The sequence below is a fragment of the Dysidea avara genome, chromosome 14, assembly GCF_963678975.1.
Source record: "Dysidea avara chromosome 14, odDysAvar1.4, whole genome shotgun sequence".
NCBI lineage: Eukaryota > Metazoa > Porifera > Demospongiae > Dictyoceratida > Dysideidae > Dysidea > Dysidea avara.
Window position 1 is genome coordinate 10,646,073 of NC_089285.1, and position 23,905 is coordinate 10,669,977.

At 39.3% G+C, this 23,905-nt stretch overlaps 1 protein-coding gene and 1 long non-coding RNA gene across 4 annotated transcripts in view; both read left to right on the top strand.

The window, feature by feature from the left end:
- The window catches only part of LOC136244743 (uncharacterized), a 43,527-nt gene that overhangs the window by 6,324 nt on the left and 13,298 nt on the right, over nucleotides 1-23,905 (top strand). The gene's annotated exons all lie outside the window — the stretch shown is intronic.
- LOC136244358 (uncharacterized) lies at nucleotides 7,178-7,881 on the top strand. Of its 2 annotated transcripts, none has more exons than XR_010695173.1 (2): nucleotides 7,178-7,550; nucleotides 7,599-7,881. It is a non-coding gene; the product is annotated as an uncharacterized lncRNA (long non-coding RNA). The 2 variants fall into 2 exon arrangements; XR_010695174.1 differs by having other exon boundaries at nucleotides 7,680-7,881.

Here is a 23,905-nt window from a genome sequence, read left to right on the forward strand (position 1 = left end):
GCTTCCATCAGCTGTTTCACAATACTTTGGTCATCCTGTTACATGGATGAACAGCTTGAACTTTCACCAAGTGTATTGATGGCTTCTAAATTATGTTCCACTGACTCTCCTGTAACAATTCTAGTGCCCTTGCAAACTGTGACGGGTTCCAAGGTTAGGTTAAGTACCCTAATTGGGAATCTGCCTTTCTGTGATGACACAACTGCTCTTGCAACCAGTATTGGAGGCTTTGTAGGTAGTCGGTCCTCTACCAGCCATGTGCCTGTGCAATCCATATTTACATTTCCCATTATCTCCATTTCACTGACAGGCGCAATGGTGAAGGTTTCTTCTGCGGTTATCTCTGAGACCTGCTAGCCAACACAATGGGGATCCAGTGGTATGCTATGGCCACCTGCTGATAGTTTTCCTTCTGCTAGGTCTAGAATACAGTGATTTGACTCTAGAAAATCCATCCTGAGGATCCCTTGGGATGTTAATGCATCAGCCACAATAAAATTTTGATCAATTGTTAGTCCACGTACAGATAAACTTAATACGGCAGATCCATGTACCTGTAAAGGGACACCATCTACACCCACAAGGTGCGTACTCACAGGGTTCAATCTCACAGTATTATTCATACTATCCCATACTCTACCATCGATGAGAGAAACAGCTGCACCTGTATCTACTAAAAAGGATACCCAGACTCCTTTTATGCACACTTTTAGTGAGTAATTAGACACACAGTTGATAGTGATGGTGTTAATGTCACTGCTCACGACTCTAGCATCTTGTTCTGTACTCTCCATTGGTTTGTTTTCATAAGGACTCGTATGCTTACTAGCACACCCCCTTGCATAATGCCCAGTCTGACCACACCAGTGGCATGTCACCTGCTTTGGGTAATGTCTGCTATTGTAATGGCTTTCCTCCACATTATTTCTCAGCTTAATAACACTTTCTAACACCTCATTGCGACCAAGGGTACCAATTGCATTGTTTAATTGCTGATCAAATGTTGCTCTCAGCTGGTTGTCCGGCTGCGTTACACGTGCGTTGTGGAGATTACATGGAAGGTAGGTCTTCGCCAACACTGCTTCCACTACAGTCCTTGGGCATTGTTGCCTAATGGCGAACGAAATCTGTGGGTCTACTAGTTGCTCCAAATATTTGTTCAGTGCCATCATATCTCGCACTTCCTCCTGAATGCCCGGGTAGGCCTTGTCAACTAGTAACAGTAGTGCATCCCCAAGGTCGGCCCAGTTTTCATCTGTGCGTCTTGTCCTATATACTCTCTAACAGTCTTTTGTACAATTCCCTTTTACACAGGGGATCGAATCTTTGCTGAAGAGCTTCAATGGCTTGCTGATACGTTATCGATGGTTTTTGTCAAGTTAGTCTCGTGAGCATTGCAAGTGCTTTTCCAATCACGCGAACATTAAGCCACTTAATTTTTTCGTTGTCACCCCATCCATTGATCATGGATACATTATCAAAATGTACAATCCACTCACTCAGATCTTCCTCTCCTGAGAACTTATCGGGAAGGATCAGAGGGCGTGATTCTGCCAATCCATTGATCTCTTGGCTGAAATCACGTGACTGTGACATTCTAGAAAATGAAGAAACAAGACAGCGGCTCTACTGTGTAGCCCCACCACCTTATCGGGTACCGTTAATTCAATCTAAACCAAAACAGCCAAGATGTAAAAAAAGAGTGCGGCCCCCAAAAAGGCCAGGATGAAAAAAGAAGTGAAATCCAAGGTGGCGGCCAAGAAATGACTGTGATGGTAGGTTAATAGCAAAAATTTTAATTACGACAATTCAGGTGAATTTGCATTGCCTCCTCCTACATCTTTTTTCATCCTGGCCTTTTTGGGGGCCGCACTCTTTTTTTACAGCTTGGCTGTTTTGGTTTAGATATCACTTCTTTTTGTATTGCAAGCCATAAAGCCAGCCATAAACTGGCTTTGGTGCTTACTTTTTTTTCCTTTCTGCAGGAATTGTGGAACAAAGGAAGAGATTTTGTGTACAGCTTTTCGTCTGATTAAAAATATTTGTATATTTACCAATGAATGATAATCACATACTGTAGGTCATAAGGTGATTTCTTATACATAATTGAACTGTAGCTGAAACCCTCATTGTTTGTAGCTGAACTCTTTTCAGAGTGACTTGTTTCTAGCTGAACTCTCTACATGGTGATTTGTTTCCAACACAGGGCGATTTATTGTAGCTGATCCCTATAAGGTAACTTGTATCTAGCTGATATATCTACAGGGTGACTTGTTTGTAGCTGATCTCTCTACAGGGTGATTTGTTTGCAGCTGAACTCTCTACATGGTGGCTTCTTTGTAGCTGAACTCTCTACAAAGTGACTTCTTCTAGTTGAACTCTCTACAGGGTGATCTTTTCGTAGCTGAACTCTCTGCAGGGTGATGTGTTTGCAGCTGAACTCTCTACATGATGGTTTCTTTGTAGCTGAACTCTCTACAAGGTAACTTCTTCTAGCTGGTCTCTCTACAGGGTGACTTGTTTCTAGCTGAACTCTACATGGTGATCTGTTCGTAGCTGAACCCTCTGCAGGCTGATTTGTTTGTAGCTGAACTCTCTACATGATGGTTTCTTTGTAGCTGAACTCTCTACAAGGTAACTTATTCTAGCTAATCTTTGTATAGGGTGACTTGTTTGTAGCTGAACTATCTGTAGGGTGGCTTTTAGTAGCTGAACTCTCTACATACAAAGTGACTTCTTCTAGCTCTCTACTGGATGACTTGTTTCTAGCTGACTCTCTATAGTGTGATCTGTTAAGTTTGTAGCTGAGCTCTCTCTTGTTTCTACCTGATCTCTCTATAGTGTTATAACTTGTTTGTATAGCTGAACTCTTTACAGGGTAGTTTTTTTGATTGGTTGCTGAACTCTCTACAAGGTGATTTGTTTGTACTTTAGAGTGACTTGTTAGTAGCTGAACTTTCTACAGAGTGACTTACTTGTAGCTGAACATTGTATAAAGTAACTTGTTTGTAGCTGATCTCTATAGGGTAGCTAACTTGTTTATGTAGATGAACTCTCTACCAGGTAGTTTTTTTTGTAGCTGAACTCTCTACACAGTGACTTGTTTGTAGCTGAATTCTCTACAGAGTGACTTGTTGTAGCTAAACTCTCTACAGGGTGATTTGTTTGTAGCTGAATTCTCTACAGAGTGACTTGTTTATAGCTGAACTCTCTTCAGTGTGACTTATAATGTTCTGAATCTCTACAGCGATATATTTGTAGCTGAACTCTTTACAGGGTGACTTGCTTGTAGCTAAATTGTCTATAAGATTAACTGTTTGTAGCTGAACTCCCTATAGAATAACTTGCAATGCAATATGATTCTATAATGGAGTAAGTTATAAACGTAGCTGAATACTCTATTAGGGTGACTGTTCTATTAGAGTATACTACTCACGTGACGCAGGTGTGGCTAGATTCTTCCTCTCTCTACCCAGAAGAGTTTGAGACCCAGGATCCGCGTCTTTCGTGATTTTCAGCATTACTTGTGTCACTACTTATGATTGTGACTGTTTGGTACGTGTTTCCGGAGCGTGTTGCTGGTCGGTAACTGTTTCCTTCAAGTATGATGATCGTCAATTGGAGTATCAAGTCTAGCCGATTTTTACTTTTAATTCTATTGCTCTCTGGCGACATACACTTAAACCCTGGACCCAGTACCACCTTCCCCTGTCGAACGTGTCGAAGAGAGGTCCTGGACAGTAATCCAGCAATCCAGCAATCCAGTGCTACCAGTGTGACATGTGGGAGCATGTGACTTGTGACTGTTTCCTGACAATTAAGTGATTATAATGAAATGTTGGCAAATCCCAGTGATGACCCTCAGGGTTTTGTTCTGCACGTCATTTGACTTTCCACCAAGCCCCAACCACACCTCATCCAGGACTATCTTGTGTGTGTTTTAATGCTCAAAGCATTATAGCTAAGAGACTGGACTTTGTAACTTTCATCTGTGCTCACCTGTTTGATGTGGTGTCAGTAACTGAGACGTTCCTTGACCAGACTATCCCTGATGCTCTGGTTGTTTTGGATGGATACACTGTTTTTCGTAGAGACCGAAATTGGCACGGCGGTGGACTTTTGGTACTGGTAAAGACCTCATTTATTTCATCTTGCCGCAGAGATCTTGAGTCTGATTGTGAGATGCTATGGTTGGAACTGCTTACTTCTGGAGGTAAGGTTAACTTTGTTACCTTTTATCGTCCTCCAGATTCTTCCATGGACAGTTTGCAGCAACTCATGACTTCAAGGTCTTTTGCTACATCATCCAATCTTCCACTGATTTTGTGTGGTGACGTTAATGTCCCCGAAATAGATTGGAGTTTGTCAATGAGTTCTCCTGCTGCCAGAATTTTATGCAATTTTATTCAAGATCATTCACTCAGCCAGCTGGTGTGCTATCCAACTCGTGGTGATCACATTTTGGACTTCTTGTTGACTAATGAACCTGATTTTGTTTCAAGCATCTCTGTGGGGGCTAGCCTTCATGGCTGTGATCATGATGCTGTTTATTTCACATTGCTTACTACCTTGCCCCCCCCCCCAGACACCACGAAATCGACTATTACTTAAGTATAAGGATGTTAATCTTGATTATCTCAATAAGGTGTTCTCACATGTTCCTTGGGATGTCATAGATTTTGATGCAGATATTGATCAGTGTGGGCTGCAGTGGAAAGATCTCTTCCTTGCTGCAATTTATCAAGTTATCCCGTCAGTGAAATGGAGTAAGCAGAAGCTGGAACATTGGTTTTCTCACTCAACCATTGAACTGATTCACAAAAAGCGGCGATTATATCGTGCGTATAAGAGTAATCCTACTTCAACACTTCATGAGAAATACAAGAAGCTTAGTAATGTTGTGTGCAAGTGCTGCGGGATGATATTATTAAACATTCAGTTTCTGTTTCTGGTGACTATCATTCTAATCCTAAGAGATTTTGGCATTGGATTAGCTCAGTTAAAAGGTTCAGATCACCAATTCCTCTATTGTCTCTTGCTGGGTGCGATGTTGCTAGTGATGTTGACAAGGCAAGTGTTTTTAACCAATACTTTTGTTCTGTTTTTACAAAAGAGCACACATCTGACCTTCATCAACTCAAGTCAAAGGTTTCACCAACCAGCATTATTGATTCGGTCACAATTACAGCAGATGATGTTCTTAGTGAATTGTGTTCTCTGGATATTACAAAGTCTTGTGGCCCTGACTGTATTACCCCTCGTATGCTAAAGTTAACAGCTGATCATGTGTGTTCTTCATTGAGCAAAGTGATGAATAAGTCCGTTATGTCAGGATCATTACTTTTTGACTGGATTTCTGCAATGTTCTTGTTCATAAGTGTAGTGATAGACATCTCCCAGAAAATTACCGTCCCATTAGTCTGACCTCAATTGTTGTAAAGGTTTTGGAGCGTATAATACATAAACAATTATATTCTGCTTTAAGGCAAAATGGTTTATTGAGCCACCACCAATATGGCTTTCAGCGGAATCGTTCTACAGTAATTTTAGCTGTAGATGACTGGTCTCTGTCGTTGGAGCATCGTGAGTCTATTCATTGTTTGTTTTTGGACTATGCAAAAGCATTCGATTCTGTTCCACATGAACGCCTACTCTTAAAATTAGAGTCCCTTGGGATATGTAGTAATTTGTTGGAGTGGGTGAGATTCTTCCTTACCAAGAGGTTTCAAAGGGTTGTTGTGAATGGTACTTACTCTGATTGGGCTTCAGTCACTTCTGGAATGCCACAGGGATCTGTTTTGGGTACACTATTGTTCTTGCTTTATGTGGATGATTTAACTACAATACCCAAGGTGTGTAAATTGAAGCTTTTTGCTGATGGCGTGTTACTTTATTTTAATGTGAAATCAGTGGGGGATTGCCAGCTGCTGCAGGATGATCTTTCGGCTATAGTGGCATGGTCTAAATGGTGGCAACTTAATCTGAGTCCCCAAAAGTGTGAGGCTTTATCCATCACGAACAAGAGGAAGCCAATTTCCTTTACTTATATTATTGACAGTCAACCAGTTCGGTGGACCAATCTTGTGAAATACCTGGATATCCATAGAAAGATGATAAATTGCAGTGGTCCTCTCAGTGTCAATTTGCTGCCTCAAAGGCCACCAGGGCTTTGAATGTTTTACGACGTACTATGTTGGGGTGTGATTCAGAAGCCAAATATAGAGCTTACAAAGCTATTGTTAGGCCACTGTTGGAGTACGCTTGCGTGGTTTTGTCTCCTCATGCTGTGAAAGATGTGAACCTGTTAGAGGCTGTTCAGAGGCATGCTGCATGGTGGGTTTGTGGCAGTCGCTGGAACCAAACTACGCACTCTTGATCTATTCCTTGTGATGTGTGCTATAGAAAGCTGTGTTTACCATCCTTATCTGCCAGGCGGGACTATTTGTCAGTGTGTGCTCTTCAAGACATTCGTCATGCTGGTTCTATTAAATTTTCAAACTATTGTACATACAACACTATGCCTACGCGTAGCCATCGTCTTACCCTCATACCCCCACCTTCATCAATCAATGCTAAACGATATTCTTATTTTGTCCGTGTTTGTTTTGTGTGGAACAAAGTACCAAACAGTATTCTGGGAATTGAGAGCCGTTCTGTTTTTTTGCCATGCTATTTACAAACATTTTTATTGTAATTTTTAAATGTAATTTATTGTTGATTTCTTGTTTTGTAGATGTAAATATAATCTAAACCAAAACAGCCAAGCTGTAAAAAAGTGCGGCCCCCAAGGTGAAAAAGATGTGAAATCCAAGGTGGTGGCCAAGATGGCTGTGATGGTAGGTTAATGGCAAAAAATTTAATTACGACAATTCAGGTGAATTTGCATTGCCTCCTCCACTAGGATTCAGCACCAAATTCACCTGAATTGTCGTAATTAAAATTTTTGCCATTAACCTACCATCACAGCCATTTCTTGGCCGCCACCTTGGATTTCACATCTTTTTTCACCTTGGGGGCCGCACTCTTTTTTTACAGCTTGTCTGTTTTGGTTTAGATTAGGGCCCAAACGAACTTAGGTGAATTCGAAGGTTCGTTCGAACGAACGAACATTCGAATGCGGGTTGAGCAATTCGAACTATAGTCACTAAATACAGTTAAGCTATCCATCTTGCTGTGTTCCATAATGATGTGGGGGAAGCTAGACATATGGTATTTGGCATCTAATTAAGTTATGTGTTGATGGTGTAGTGGTGGTCACAGGCCATGCCTCTATGAGGTTTTAAGGTTTCTATGTGGTGCCAATCACTTGTCTTAAGGGTGCTCGCTGATATTTGAAGCCGTTTAAGTGCCAGCCCAGAAACCACATGCGGCTATTGCATCATAATTGGCATTACTACGCATACTTGTAGTATCCGTGTTAAGCGGACATGTTTTGCGCCAGAGAACACGAGGATGAATAGCATGTTTTTTCGCTTCAGAATCGTCACTGAAGTGTTAGCAAATGATTGTCTGATGGATCAACAGTTACACTAACATGAATTAATCTAAAAGTAAGTGTTATTTAAGGCAACAAGTGTGAACGCACTTTTCACTTGTAGGCAACATGCGTTCGTGCCTTGTTTTCTCGAGTGACAGGGTATGCTGGTAGTTAGTATTGTAATTGTAAGCTGCTTATGTAGGGGACAATGTTACCAGCTGGAATCACAAGGCGTTACAAGCTGCTGATGATGGCGTGCCTAGCGTAACCTATCCAAGAGTGACTTGGAGACTCCAAGCGGAGCAAGAAGCTGTTCCTGTGTGTGAAGAAGAGAAAACAGAGCTTTTTGTGTTTAGAACAGCGTTTATGACATGTTATTTTGAAAAATTGGTGATTGCGGTCAATAGGAATTTGTGTGGTTATTGTATCAATAATGTTGGGCGCACGCAATCTTTGCACATGTTTACTAAAAATAGAACTAGTTTTTGAGTGATAGCCGTGAAGGCTTCAAATTTCGTAGGGAGATTCGCTGATAAATTCTCCAGAGGTCTATGTTTAGTAGTGATGGGCGATATCAGGATTTTCAGAACGATACGATATCGATACGATATTGACTAAAATTGATCGATATTGATACTTTTCGATACGATATTGTAACATTATTTGTTCATGTAAATTGCCAGTTTTCTTACATAATTTGATAGTAGGTAGCTATAGCTATACACAATGGAGATTCCCCGCCCACATACACAAGAGTAATAGTGATTTGAAAATTGCTGAAGGTAATGGAAAGCTACAATTAACAATTAAATAAGCTAAAATGCATTTTAAAAATAAAATTCAGATCACGTGATGTATCGTATCGAAATATCGGATTCTGTAAAATATATCGATACTTTTCGATATCAGCAAAAAATCAAACGATACGATATAATATCGATATATCGCCCAACACTAATGTTTAGATTTTGTCCGTAGCGTTATGGCTTCATGAGTTACGGCACCGAGAACATGAGGTTTTGAATGGTGTAGCACACTTTTAGTACTAACTTAAGTTCTATGTACACTGTGTACTAATACTAAACATAGAGTTGTGAGTTATAAGCTGAAGTTTGTTCAACGCGGTTTCCAGTGTGCTACTGTGAAAAATGGAGAACTAGTTTCGATTTAAGCGCTTCATAAAGAACTACGCATAGTTATAAAATGGTATAGGCTAGAAGAATTCTGTTTGGTTTGTGTTGAAGAGAAAGAGAAGCACTTCCAACGTAAGTAGCATATGGATTCATTTTATACATTATGTGAGTATAAGCAACAATACAAAATTGCATGTTGTATGGCTTCAAATAGCTGCGAGCACCCTTAACTGCTTTGCAGTAGTAAACTGTATTTAAAACCTAGTAACCACAAGCATTTTTACTTGTGGTATTCAATTTCAAGTTTTCTCAGTAAAACTGTTGAGTCAGTACAACTGTATGTGTGTGTTGCAAACTTTTGAGACATGCATTTAACATTTAATATGCTGTGATTTATAATTTGTAAAGAGGAACCAGGCCCATTTAAAACTTCGAAAGATTCGTGAACTTTAGTTGATGAATGTTCGAACCCTGACAATCCAAGTTCGTTTGGGCCCTAGTTTAGATATCACTTCTTTTTGTATTGCAAGTCACAAAGCTGGCCATATGGCTTTGATGCTGCTTCCTTTTAACTTGTAAGAAATTGTGGAAGAAAGGAAATGATTGTGTGTATAGCTTTTGTCTGATGTATATTTAACATTGAATGATGATTATCACATACTGTAGTTAATAAGTTGACTTCTTACATAATTGAACTGTAGTTGAAACTCTCATTATTTGTAGCTGAACTCTTTTCAGGGTGATTTGTTTCTAGCTGAACTCTCTACAGGATAATTTGTTTCTAGCTGAACTCTCTACAGGGTGATTTGTTTGCAGCTGAACTCTCTACATGGTGATTTCTTTGTAGCTGAACTCTCTACAAGGTGACTTGTTCAAGCTGAACTCTCTACAGGGTGGCTGAATTCTCTACAAGGTGATTTGTTTGTAACTGAACTCTCTACAAGATGATTTGTTTCTAGCTGATCTCTCTTTAGTGTAACTTGATTGTAGCTGAACTCTCTACAGGATGGTTTCTTTGTAGCTGATCTCTCTACAGGGTGACTTGTTTCTAGCTGATCTCTCTACAGGGTGACTTGTTTCTAGCTGATCTCTGGATGACTTGTTTCTAACTGATCTCTCTACATGGTGACTTGTTTCTAGTTGAACGCTCTAGAGGGTTATTTGTTTGTAATTGAACTCTTTACAAGATGGTTCTTTGTAGCTTATCTCTGTACAGGGTGACTTGTTTCCAGCTGATCTGTCTACAGGGTGACTTGTTTCTAGCTGATCACTGGATGACTTGTTTCTAGCTGATCTCTCTACATGGTGACTTAATTGTTTCTAGCTGAACTCTCTACAGGGATTTCTGCTTGCGATTGACCTTGCTACAGGATGGTTTCTTTGTAGCTGATCTCTCTACAGGATGACTTGTTTCTCTAACTGATCTCTGGATGACTTGTTTCTATCTGATCTCTCTACGCGGTGACTTGTTTCTAGCTGAACTCTCTATAAGGTTTTCTGTTTGCAATTGAACTCTCTACAGGATGGTTTCTTTGTAGCTAATCTCTCTACAGGATGACTTGTTTCTAGCTGATCTCTCTACAGGGTGACCTGTTTCTAGCTGATCTCTCTACATGGTGACTTGTTTCTAACTGAACTCTCTATAGGGTTATCTGTTTGTAATTGAACTCTCTACAGGATGGTTTCTTTGTAGCTGCTCTCTCTATGGGGTGACTTGTTTCTAGCTGATCTGTCTACAGGGTGAACTTGTTTCTGGCTGAACTATCTACAGATGATTTGTTTGCAGCTGAACTCTCTACATGGTGGTTTCTTTGTAGATGAACTCTCTACAAGGTGATTTCTTCTAGCTGATCTCTCTACAGGATGATCTGTTCGTAGCTGAACTTTCTACAGGGTGATTTGTTTGCAGCTGAACTCTTTATATTATGATGGCTTCTTTGTAGCTGAGCTCTGTACAAGGTAACTTCTTCTAGCTGATCTCTCTATAGGGTGACTTGTTTGTAGCTGAACTATCTGCAGGGTGATTTGTTTGTAGTTGAACTCTCTACAAGGTGATCCTTCTAGCTGATCTCTACAGGATGACTTTTTCTAGCTGAGATCTCTACAGGGTGATCTGTTCATAGCTGCACTCTCTACAGGGTGGTTTCTTTGTAACGAAACTCTCTATAAGGTGATGTCTTGTAGCTGATCTCTCTACTGGATGACTAGCTGATCTCTCTATAGAGTTATAACTTTCTGTATAGAGTTATAACATGTTTGTATAGCTGAACTCTTTACAGAGTGGTTTTTTTGATTGGTTGCTGAACTCTCCAGCTACACAGTGACTTGTTTGTACTACAGAGTGACTTGTTTTTATAGCTGAACTCTCTACAGAGTGACTTACTTGTAGCTCAACGTTGCATAAAGTAACTTGTTTGTAGCTGATCTAGATGAACTCTCTACAGGGTGACTTGCTTGTAGCTGAATTGTCTATAAGATTAACTGTTTGTAGCTAAACTCCCTACAGAATAACTTGCAATGTCATATAATTCTGTAATGGAGTAAGCTATATACGTAGCTGAATGCTCTATTAGGGTGACTGTTCTATTAGACTATCTCGATTTCACATATGCTACACGTAGTTGGCTTTGCAATCATAACTCAGTGGTTTGTAATCCGATTCTTCTGTACTACTGCAAGGACTTTCTATGATAATTATTCCAGCTACACACCGATTTTCAGCTCACTGCTCTAAGCGGTTTGCCTGGTAGGCGTGAAAACTAATCGTTTTTTTATTCATAAAAATCGATCGCGTAATTGTGACACAGGTTGGGTGTTGTGTCATATCTCGATGGCCTTTAACTGGATTCCTTTCAAACCACAAAACAGCACTCTTACGATAGTTACTCCATCTACATAGCAATTTTCAGCTCATTCCTTCAAGCGGTTTACCCTGTGGGCGTGACAGACCTTCAACCTTATTTTACGCAAATAATCGGTAATAACTCCGTGAATGTTCATCAGATTCCTACCAAACTTGGTACTGAGATTCGCCTTAATGAGTCCTTTAAGTGTGCCAAATTTCAGCCCGATTGGAGTACGCATTCGCGTTTTATTCACACACACACACACTCACGCACGCACGCACGCACGTACGCACACACACACAGATTGTTGTTGATTTGTTTTGTAAGTGTTATTTTGTGTGTGTTTTGTTTAGTGGTTGTATGTGTTTTGTACTAGGACAGTACCTTGTTAGGGTCCGCAAACCGAAAAATCGATATCTTCAAATTAACTTACAAACTATAGTCATGTGTAGGGGTATAGGTCTAATCAAGAAAACACTAGAGTGGCAGCAAATTTCATCCATCTCTTCTAGTGAAAATAACACGAAATACCTTGTATTCGATCGATTTTTCACCGTCGTAATTTGCATTGTTATTTTTTGGGCCAAAACTCTCTCTCAAGCTTTGAGAGGTTGTCCACTCTTATTATGGAGTATAGGTAGTTTAATATAATTAATTAATATTTGGTAGTGACGTCGCGTACATTGCCGATCGGCGAAAAAAAAGACGTTTCGTGATCTGGAGCACAGCAGACTTGCAGGAAATACTGCAATATTTACTGCAGTGATCACTTCCAAGCCAAGTACCTGTGTGCAGAATATGGTGTGGATTGAAGCTTGCTGATCATCTGGCTGAGACCAGCGTCACCCGATTTAGCGAAAAATTCCTCCGCGATCAAACTAATAATGCAGTCTCATGCACATAAGCACCTTTAAGTGTGTTGAATTATGGAAATGATTACTAATCCCAAGCACAAACTTCTAGCGTAGGTTATATTACGTACACTTTAAGCAATAACGGCGTGCTAAACGCGATTTATATTGCCAAAACCACCCTCTCATAACTAATATCTAATTTTACGGGAAAATGTGGAATGTACTTGACAACTACTTTGAGTGTAGTTAAATAATCATTTTGTGATTGTTGGTTTAAATTTCAGTGGCGAAATCATGTATAAAAATCATTTTTTGACTGTTCTATAAGAATATCTGACTGCTCTATTGGATAGTTATAGCTACATTGCATTGGTGTAAACAGACCAATATAATTTGATGCAGGCATATAGCTGTATATACTGCATGCTACAATAAAATTATTGTGCCATTTTGAAAAATATCTTCTTCCTCATACTCAACAGGTGGTATATAGTCTAGACATACACCGGCATCTGCATGATTATATGCAATGTACTACATTTAGAATGCGCATGCTAAGTCCACTTATGCATGCATGGGAGCAATAATTATAGTAGCTATCAAAAGCATATTTGCTCCAATTGATGGTAATTCAATTAATGCAAGAAATTCGTAAAAATAATGCAGAAATATACTTACGAATCATATTAATTTGCAACAAACAGTGGAAAGTTTAAAATGTGCTCAGCATTCACCACAAGTCATTAACACAGCTGAAATTCTTAAGATATTGAGTACTTGATTCTCTTCAGAATTGACCAAGTAATTATGCACTACATGCATATACGTATACGAGGATCATCCCTAAATGAATCATGAGTGCATGGCATATCTTCAATTAATGCTCACAATATACACTCTATAGAGCCATTTGTATCACAAAGTATTGAGGATGTACATATGCAACTATACATAAATTTTAAATTAACTACCTACTTCTAACTAGATCATCGTGTGCTGTGTAATTTATTATGCTGTTATGATAACAAACTTTGCCTACATTTAATCCATCCAGGAATGTGTATAACACATGCTGTAAAGACATGCGGTTTTGGGTATATCTGTTAAATTGCCATCTACCAAGTACCAAGAAGTATACTCTTGCTCATCTGTTTCTTCATAGTGGAATTAATTCACTGTTTCAGTAACTTGTATATATTTCTTTTGTATCTTAAACTTTTCTCAAAGCTTCTCAAAGCTTCCAGTATATCTTAAGATCGCATTGACAGTTACGATCAAAATTTCTTCCAAACCACAAATAATTAAACTTCATTTTTGGAGATTTTGTGTTATGGAAGTAATACCTACTATGTTTTTAATATTTTGCAATGGATGTGATAATAGCTAGTAGACATGATTGAGACTGAATAAGCTGGTACTTTAGTGCTAAATTATAACCACTAGGAAATATCACGGCTTTGTATGATATAGTTCTCCATGCTGATGAGAATTCAAGGAATGTAAAATTTTTCCTGGGAAGCATACCACCAAACCTTGCATGCTGTTGCATTGAGTATCACATAAAAGGAGATGACCAGATAAGCTCTGATTTAACTATCAAAAAGTGCTACAGTATGTTAGATAACCTGCATGTATAATATGTATATATATATTTATTACTGTGCAGCAATCAAAAGATTATAACGCACAGGTGTGATAATAAAAGTTACGTAAGTTATTACAAAACTCATTAGGGGTAGAGGAATTAATTACATCAGCTGGGAGTTGGTTCCATAATTTGATGAAAAAGGAAAATTTGTATGCATCAATTAGAGTCATTGGTTGGTGATAGTAGCCACTCCTTAAACTTGAAAGTTTAGAGGTATGTATAGCTATAATATAGATCTAGCCATTTACTCAAGACCTCTGGACTCCATCCTTGCTACAGAAAAGATCATCTTACTGTGCTCACAGTGATGTATAATCATATCAAGTCAGTGATATTATGCTGAGTGCAAATTCCTTAGCTACGTATGTGTAGTTATAAATAAGGAGATGTAATTGGTGGAGAGAAGCTATTGTCAGCAGGCTGTGACCTTTTTTTTTTTTTTTGGTCTTCAACTTACAGCTGGCCTGGCCCCCTCACTCTTTGGCCTGCTCCACCGCCCCTGAGTGTGTTGAATTATGGAAATGATCGCTCAGAAACAAGTATAAACTTACAGCGAAGGCTTGATTACTGACGGTAAATTTTACGCTTAGCCAATAATGTAAAGGTTGATTGGTTGATTCCCCGGGTTGATTATAAATTTACAGTACTGCATGCATACAAGTATAGAATAAGGGATGTACAATTTATAAAATCTTTAGGGTACAGTATTGATGGTCCGCTAGCTCAAGGCTATACCGACCATTAAAAATCTAATTTATTGTGCAAAACCAAAACTCTCGTAATAAAAGTTTTACGGCTTCTCTGAATACTGTGACTGCTCTATTAGAGTATCCAGATCCTGACTGTTCTATTAGAGTATCTCGATCTTTTCTTGCAAACAGTGTCCCAAAAAGTGGGGGGGCCATGGCCCCCCTGCCCCCCCGTCTCCACCGCCTATGACACACTTAAAAGTGCTTATGTGCACGAGACTGCAGTATTTGTTGGATCGCGGAAGAATTTTTACTAAATCTGGCGACGCTGGTCTCAGCCAGATGGTCAACAAACTTTAATCCACACCATATTCTGCACACAGGTACTTGGCTTGGAGGTGATCACTGCAGTAAATGTTGCAGCATTTCCTGCAAGTCTGCTGTGCTCCAGATCACGAAACGTCTTTTTTTTCGCCGATCGGCAATGCGCGCGACGTCACTACCAAATATTAATTAATTATATTAAACTACCTATACTCCATAGTAAGAGTGGACAACCTCTCAAAGCTTGAGAGAGAGTTTTGGCTCATTAAGGCGGATCACGGTACCAACTTTGGTAAGAATCCGATGAACATTTGCGGAGTTATGACCGATTATTCGCGTAAAAAAAGGTCGAAGGTCTGTCACGCCCACAGGGTATACCCCTTGAATGAATGAGCTGAAAATTGCTATGTAGATGGATTAACCATCGTAGGAATGCCTTTTTGTGGTTTGAAAAGAATCGAGATATGGCACAAAACCCAACCTGTGTCACAATTACGCGATCAAATTTTATGAATAAAAAACTAGCTATTAGTTTTCACGCCTATAGCTACCAGGCAAATCGCTTAGAGCAATGAGCTGAAAATCGTGTGTAGCTGGAATAATTATCATAGAAAGTCCTTGCAGTAGTATAGAAGAATCGGATTACAAACCACTGAGTTATGGTTCGAAAGCCAACTATACGTGTAGCAAATGCGAGATCGAGATTTATTTATTCATTATCAATTTACCACGAGGGAAGGAACAGCACAAAAGGCAAGCCTGTACAAGGTTAGGGTCCGCAAACCGAAAAATCGATATCTTCAAATTAACTTACAAACTATAGTCATGTGTAGGGGTAGGTATAATCAAGAAAACACTAGAGTGGCAGCAAATTTCGTCCATCTCTTCTAGTGAAAATAACGTAAAACACCTTTAATTCGATCGATTTTTCGCCATCGTAATTTGCAATGTTGTTCTTTTGAGCCCTTTAAGTGTGCCAAATTTCAGCCCGATTGGAGCACGCATTCGTGTTTTATGGCGGATTTTGCAAACTGTGTGAAACGAAGAAGTAGAAGAAAAAATACCCCAAACTTTGGCCGATCGTATCTCGAAAATGGCTGGAGCGATGTTCTTCACATTTGGAATGTAGACTCGCCTACCTAGCCGGCACGTCTGTAGCAAACTTGGTTCTAATCGGATAAGGGATCACAGAACTACATAGGTGTAAAAATTGCGTTTTCTTTCTTCCTGTTAATATACTCACGCCACTGTCCGTGGCGCGCCGGCTTCTTGGGCCGCACGACATACCGTGTGTCTTTGTTAGGCGCAATCTGTGAATTTGCGCAGTTTATAAATTGCGCTGCATATTTTGTGAATTCATAAAATGCGCAACAATTTATAAATTGTTGCGCAGTTTGTGAACTACCGTAAGAGCTGCACATTTTGTGAACTCTCTGGATTCTGGTCCATTCAGTGTACCGCCGTTATACGTTCTTGGCCGATTCAAGTGCGTATCATGGCTGCTTTCAGGGAGGTATAATAAGCCCCTTAATAGCTATGTTTATACTACAAGGAACATGGGTCAAGATCCGTGACGCACTAGTTTTCGTTTTCTATATTGGGTATCTCTCCCCGCTTGCGTACCCTGGATAAGATGTACACTGTCTTTCTCTCTGCTGCCCTCTGCGTACTACAGTATTTGTGGCAGCAGGTTCATCTGCTGATATCTCTCCATGTGGGTTAGCTTTCATGGGCACAGGGACTACCAAGTCCAGCCTGTCACTATACTTTTTTCTAGCATGTTGCATGTCCAGCACATACCAACACAGCGCATATGCTACACCAGTAATGAAACGTGTATCAGCACATAAGGTTTGACGCATTGTAACTCATGTCCAACTCTGATGTCCAGTCCAAATGGTACATGTACTTATAGTTTCACTCTCACATTATCTCATGCGTGTAGATACTTTAGGATTAAGGAAGAAAATCCATCCCTCCTGGAGGAGACTGAGTGTGGCCCCGACTAGACATTGGGTGACCTGCAGTTCGATTCCTGGGGTTGGAGGGATTTTTTCCTTACTTTGGCCCCTTTTCTGTTACACCTTTTCAGCTATAAGTCACTAAGTCTAAGTCCTTGAAATTAGGTTAGGTAATCCTAAGGCTGCAGCACATGTTGCTGCAGACCTTCAGTGCTGGTCACTGTAAAGCATTAATACAATACAATACAATACAATGTACCACAACATGCGGTTACATAATGCCACCTCTGTGTGATACAGTTATTAGTGCAAACACATTGTGTTTGGAATCAGGTAAGCTGTGTGACACATATCATTATACTCCAATACATGAGTTACAAAGATGCAGCTCCATTTGATGAACAGCAAACCCCAGAAAAGTTATATCCATTTTCATATTGCCTGGCTGTAACTGCATGTCTTCCTAAGCACCATTCGTGGTACCCCCATGAGCAACTATTGCACCTGACCTATGCAGGAGTCCACACGTGAATACACAATTCGTTTATATAACTATACCTCACCAATCAATTCTATCATCATCCAAACTAATCATTCCACAAGAATGACAACAGTCATCCAATGATTCTAAATAAACAAACATTATCTGTTAATGTGCATGACACATCATAACTCATTGGCACAACAGACAATGAAAAGAAATTCACCAATTCACCTATAGAAATCCAACTATTCACCAAGAAGATAGATACATTTTACCGCCACATGAACAAATGTGCACATGTTTACATAATGGTACACAGAATGTGATGATAGGCATGCCTCTATAGGAAAATTTAGAAATTTTAGCCTTCTGAGATCACTTACTGACTGCTCTAGAACAAGTGATTGTTGTCTCAATCTCAATCTTTTTACAAACTAATATATCAGAAAATTGATAGGTGGGCTCCATAAATTAGGTTCTGCAATACATATCAATACAGCAATATATCAATACAGCAAATAAGTATCACGATATGATACTGTACTTAGAAAATATCAATATATCGAAGTTTTCTAGTAGAACAGACAGTGATTTCTCTATAACTGTAACATATGATCTCTCAGACTCAAATAGAAAGCCTCTCCATTACCTGTGCTATAAGTGTGACGTTACAAGAAGCCATACAAAAATGCGTGTCTAAGTGCTGCTGTTATGGCTAAAATATACTTACCCGCGGGGCCTTCTGAAAACAGTAGCTGTTACACTTTCAAGTATAAAGAACTACATCTCTAAGCAGTAAACAATCTGCTATATATACCAGCCATCTTGACAACTCATCAAAATGCGGAGTAATCTGGACAAGCCTTTGTGGGAGCATGCATTATAATGTTTGTGGTAGCTGGATAGTGTAACAGACCATAGGTATCCAGGTAGAGATGTGCTTTGTAACAGCAGGTCTCTGTTTTTTTTGCTAAAAGATTGTATCAGAACACACAAGTTAATTGTCAGCATCTTTTCAGTATAATACATCTATATAGTTTATTGACATTCTCATACACAGTGAATGCAGAATCAGTGTCGGTTCTTTAAGGTACAGATAAAGTGGATATTGTTACAACTATTAGCTACAGTATGCTAGCTAGTACCAGTCATAACTATAGCCATGACCACTTCATTATAGTATCATGATACAGTTTCGTATCGAACAATTTTTTGATGGTGATATGTGATACACAAAATGTACTGTATCACAGAACACTATAGTTGCTATTCCTATGGGGATCATGAAGGTTTGATCTTTCTTGCCAAAAATATCAGCTAAAATCCAGCCTGACTTGCATGTCCTTCACAATTAACAGCTTGGCATTATTACAGAATTGGGAACCAGACTACTTCAGTGTATAAAATATTGCTATATAATTAACTAATCTCCACAACCACGTCCAGAGTCTTATGACTAGTGGCTATTAATTTTTGTGATGCTTGAGAATAATTATGATAGCATACATAATTCACTATACTTCCATGCATACCTCTGCAAGTGTTTTCTTGTTGCTTACATGTCCATTTTCAGTTGAATGCACATGCTCTAAGAAGTCATCAACTGCGTAACTAAATGATGGTGCATGGCCAAAGACAGCTTTGTCATTCTCATTCTGTAGCTAGCTAATTACAGACTTCGTGAAAGGCAGGCACAAACAGGATGGATTCTTACCCTTTGTTTGGCAAGTAAACATAGAACATCTTCCAACTTCAGCTCTGGGTAGTTTAACAAAACAAACTTCTTTGTCATATAGTAACCCACTGCAGAATTAGAAAGGGTTGGGAAATCCGGCAGGCTTCTGTTCGAGCCATTCAAAACGTCTGTTATCTTCTGTGCCTTTTCCTCCATTACTGTTTTGCTTTTGGAGGTGTGATTGGGATCAAGATATTTTCCTCTACAGGACTTTTCAAAATCTCCCTGTCTCGCTCTCTGTGACCTCTTTCGATACTGTACGATCTCTAACTAGAAACTCCAAGAGAAACTCACACCTCGCATGCACTGCACAAGGAAATCTCGTGATCTAACACTTAGAACGACAGTAGGTCAACAACCGATACAATCATATTGTCGCCCTTGCCATGTCAGCCAAGCCGGACAGCTGCGCAATTTATAAATTGTTGCCCATTTTATGAATTCACAAAATGCGCAGTGCAATTTATAAACTGCGCAAATTCACAGATTGCACCTAACATCTTGATATTATGCCATGGTACCACGACATTTCAGTTGCTGGTTACAATTCGCCAACGTCAACTGCTCCTGGCTGGTCCCGTGGATAGACTACTTCAAAATTGCCAACAAGGGTAGATGCTTATAAGAACTCCTTCTTTCCTTTACAATAAGTTATGGAACCAACTAGATGATCATATTATCCAAGCTCCATCTCTTGATTTATTTAAAACTTGTAAATAAGTAGCTAACTACATATGTACGAATATACTCATGATTGAGTTTGTACATTAACAAATATATAAATATCAGAATCCTAGCCGACTACGCCAGTGTAAGCTACCTGGTACCCCCAACAATAATGATTATCACATTCACAATGGAACAGTCTAATCTCTTCTTTACCAACTACAACACTAACCAATTATAAAGTATACAGGTGTCTATATTATGCAAAAATAGTGTTAATTATCTATTGTGCTGTCTGGCTTCCTCTCTTTTTTATGATTATGATTATGATTGATCACATACGGGTAAAGGCAAAGCCTGTATACCCGATCAATGCATTATACAAAAGTAAATCTAAAATCTTACACTGAAAACCCGGAATCGAAACGGGAAATGATACAAAACTAAATAAACCTTACTGTCTAGTGGTGGACAATAAAGTAAGCGTGGGAGTCATGAGACACAATTTTATGATGGGCTGTAACTCTTACAAAATTTATTGGTTTTCTCTACAACTTTTGCTGCATGCATACGTCCCATCAACCTTTTATAGAAAAATATTTGTTGTGATTTAAATGTGAGAATGTAAGACAAAACAAACTTTAAATGAAGATGGGTACATGGGGCTACTATGAGACAACAGCATCTGATATGAGACAATAAACGTTTCATCTGAAAATTAAGTAGTCACATTTTCTTGATCCATTTTTCACAAATCCAACTATCTGGGATCCTATTTGTGCTTCTGATTCATGTGCACTTATGGTCAAACCATTGATCAGAGCTGTCACAACATTAAATTATATTATATTAGCACTTTACAGTGACCAGCACTGAAGGTATGACAGCAACATGTGCTGCAGCCTTTGGATTACTTAACCTAACAAGAACTGGAGACTTTAAATGATTACTTAACCTAGCTAACAGTAAGGTGAAACAGAAAAGGGCCAAAGAAAGGAAAAAAATCCCTCCTACCCCAGGTTTTGAACTGCAGGCCACCCAATGTCTAGTCAAGTGCCACAGTCAGTCTCCTCCAGGAGGGACATATCCAGGAATCACCAGTATCATCATTTGAAAAGAAACTATTCCATACAGTGGACACACAGTGTCATCACCAGAAGAAATTTCTAAGTTTCAGTTATGTTCTTTTCCCTGCCTCCAGTCATCCTCTGCTTTTGATCTTCCTTGACTTTGTAGCTGTCTTTGCTGCCTTTTCTTGCTTCTTTTGTTCTTTTTCCTTTTGTCTTTGAATTTTCTCCAATTGTTTTGCAGCTTTATCCTCTTCTGCTTTCTTTTTTGAAGCTTCCTTCTGCTTCAATTCATCTAAAACTTTAACTTCCGTAATGCAAACAGTTTTTGCACTAGTAAGAGCACTTGATTTCTTGGGTGATGCTTTATATCTTTGGCTCTGGTAATAAAAGAACTTCTGACAAAACCTCAGAAGACTTGGAAGAACTATTTTGACTACTTGATACTGAAGATGCTTCAGTAGAACTGGTGTTTACTTCAGGGTGGTTAATCTTAACCCATGCTAGGGCCTTTGGTGTCTAGTTTTCTTCAAAGCGTCGCTGATACAAGGCTTCTTTTTCTTTGGAAAACATAGGTGGATCAGTGTTGCTTGCAACTGACTGTGAACAAACTGCTTTTGAAGGAGCTAGCTGCTGATCTGTGACTTCACCAAGATTAAGAGGGTATATCCCAGTCTTCTTAAAGCCTGCCATAATGTTTACAGTGGTGAATGCATTTGGCCAAGCTTCTGCCACCAGAGATGCCAAGGCATCTGGCGTCACCACTATACCTGGACTTTCGGAAAAATATTTGCTACAACTTACAAGATTTTGAGAAATTAGGGTTGCAACATATTTATTATTTATTTAATTTATTTATTGATTAGCAAAACCCATCAAGGGTATAACGCTAATGTACAAAAAAAGTCATGTAAGTTATTAACTAGCTATAACTAGATAAATAATCTTTTAAAAAAATCTAGATTACAATTACTTAAATCCTCAATATTCAAGTTATTCCAGTCAGGGATTGTCCTTGGCAGAAATGAATAGAGATATTGGTTCGTTCTGGCATACTGTTGCATAAACTTTGATCGTGGTTAGCCCTGGTAGTTGTTAAGGGGGATGGCACTGGAAAATACTAGATAGGAATATGTATCAACTTGTTTATGAACTTAAATAGCAGAATTAAACGTGAATGTCTTCTTCGATTCTCAAGCGATGGCCTTTTCAATGTCATTAGCATGTCAGTTATACTGTCTCTGTGGTTCCTCCTCCAAGGTTTGTGTAATGCAAACCGTGCAGCATGATGTTGTAGCATTTCTAGCTTATGGATGGATGTTTGCTGGTATGGATCCCATATAGCAGAACAATACTCAATAGTTGGTAAAACAATCTGTTTGTAAGCACGCTTTTTTAAGTAAGGTGGACAATGATGGAGGTGTCTACGTAGAAATCCTAGTAGTTGATTTGCTTTGTTGCAAATCGAGTTAATGTGAGGGGTCCATGGTAACTTGCTATCTAAAGCACTCCCAGATAGTGATGTTTTTTGACAACTTGTAGAGGGATTCTGTACATTGTATATGTAAAATTACTAGTAGAATGTAGAGTAGATACTCGTAGGATGCAGCGCTTTTTGACATTGAACTTCATCTGCCAAATATCAGCCCATATTGTTAACTTGTCAAGGTCATCCTGAAATATCTTATGATCTTCTGGAGAATTAATAGGGTGATAAACTAGGCAATCATCAGCAAAGAGTCTAAGCTGGCTGTGAATATTGGTTGCTATGTCATTAAGAAATAAAACCGCTGGGCCAAGCACTGATCTTTGTGGTACTCCTGATGTGACATTGCAAGGTGAAGAGCATACACCATCAACAACAACTTTCTGTGTATGGTTAGTAAGAAACGATTGGATCCACTGCAGTAAGTCACCTCTTATACCATAGTAATCTAATTTATGAGTCAATATGAGTCATGTGCGACGGCAAGCACAACAAGTGAACATCATTTTCTCTAGCCAATTCTATTAACTCAATTGAGATGTATGAGGCATGCCCATCTTGCAGAAGCAATACAGGGCGAGCTGGAGGAATCTGCTGCAAAAAGAATTTAACTATGAACCAATCTATATGTGGGAAAACCAGGCTTATCGCCTATTTAAACGTATCGAGAAACACCGGTTTTAAGTATTTAGTGTGTTGTAGCTCGCCAATGGTTGAAATTATGTGTACCAAATTTTCAAACGTTTTACACCAATTTCTTACTTTCCACAGCATCCACTGTGCAAGTAGCCAACAACTAAGTTTCCTGGCATTTTAGACAGTTTTTAAACCGTGGTTGACTGTATCAGGCGAGCTGCAAAATGGGTGGGAGGCGGGGGGGCCTGGAAGGTAGGCAAGATGGTGTTCAAAAATTGAAAAGGAAGGCATAGCCATAGAGATGAATTAGGCCAAGTTTTGGGCCATTGAGATCTCAAAATTGGCTAAAATGAAAGGAAATTCACAGCAGAGGTACTTATTCAACACCACAGAGCTGTACAGCCACATACAGTCATCTCCAGGCTGACCAGAGCTCCATTAAGGCCCCACACCGCACGTACGGATCGCCACTGGGCTTGGGAAAAGCAGCCAGCAAAACCAGCCCACTCAAGTCTAGCTGATTTTGACTGTGGAATTAGATAGTTTGTTCATGTAGCTTTGTGTCCTGGGTGAAAAATCGAATCTGCTGACATGGGCGATAAGACTAGTTTTCTCAGACTGGGTCACATATAGTTCTTTATTAATCCAACCAATTTCTTTTGAACAAAGTACCAGGAACAGCACCTTCTTTCATTTTATCTGGCACACACTTTTTTTCTTGGAAATATCATCAATGGTGGCAAAACATATCCTGGTGCTGAGACACATGATAGCAGGGTATGTGTTTTGCCTTGCTCTGCTGAATTTACTGCATACACATTTCTACATCCCAGCTCTGCAATTACCTTTCCTGGTTTGTGTACAATACTAACACTGGTTTCGTCACAATTAAAAATGAG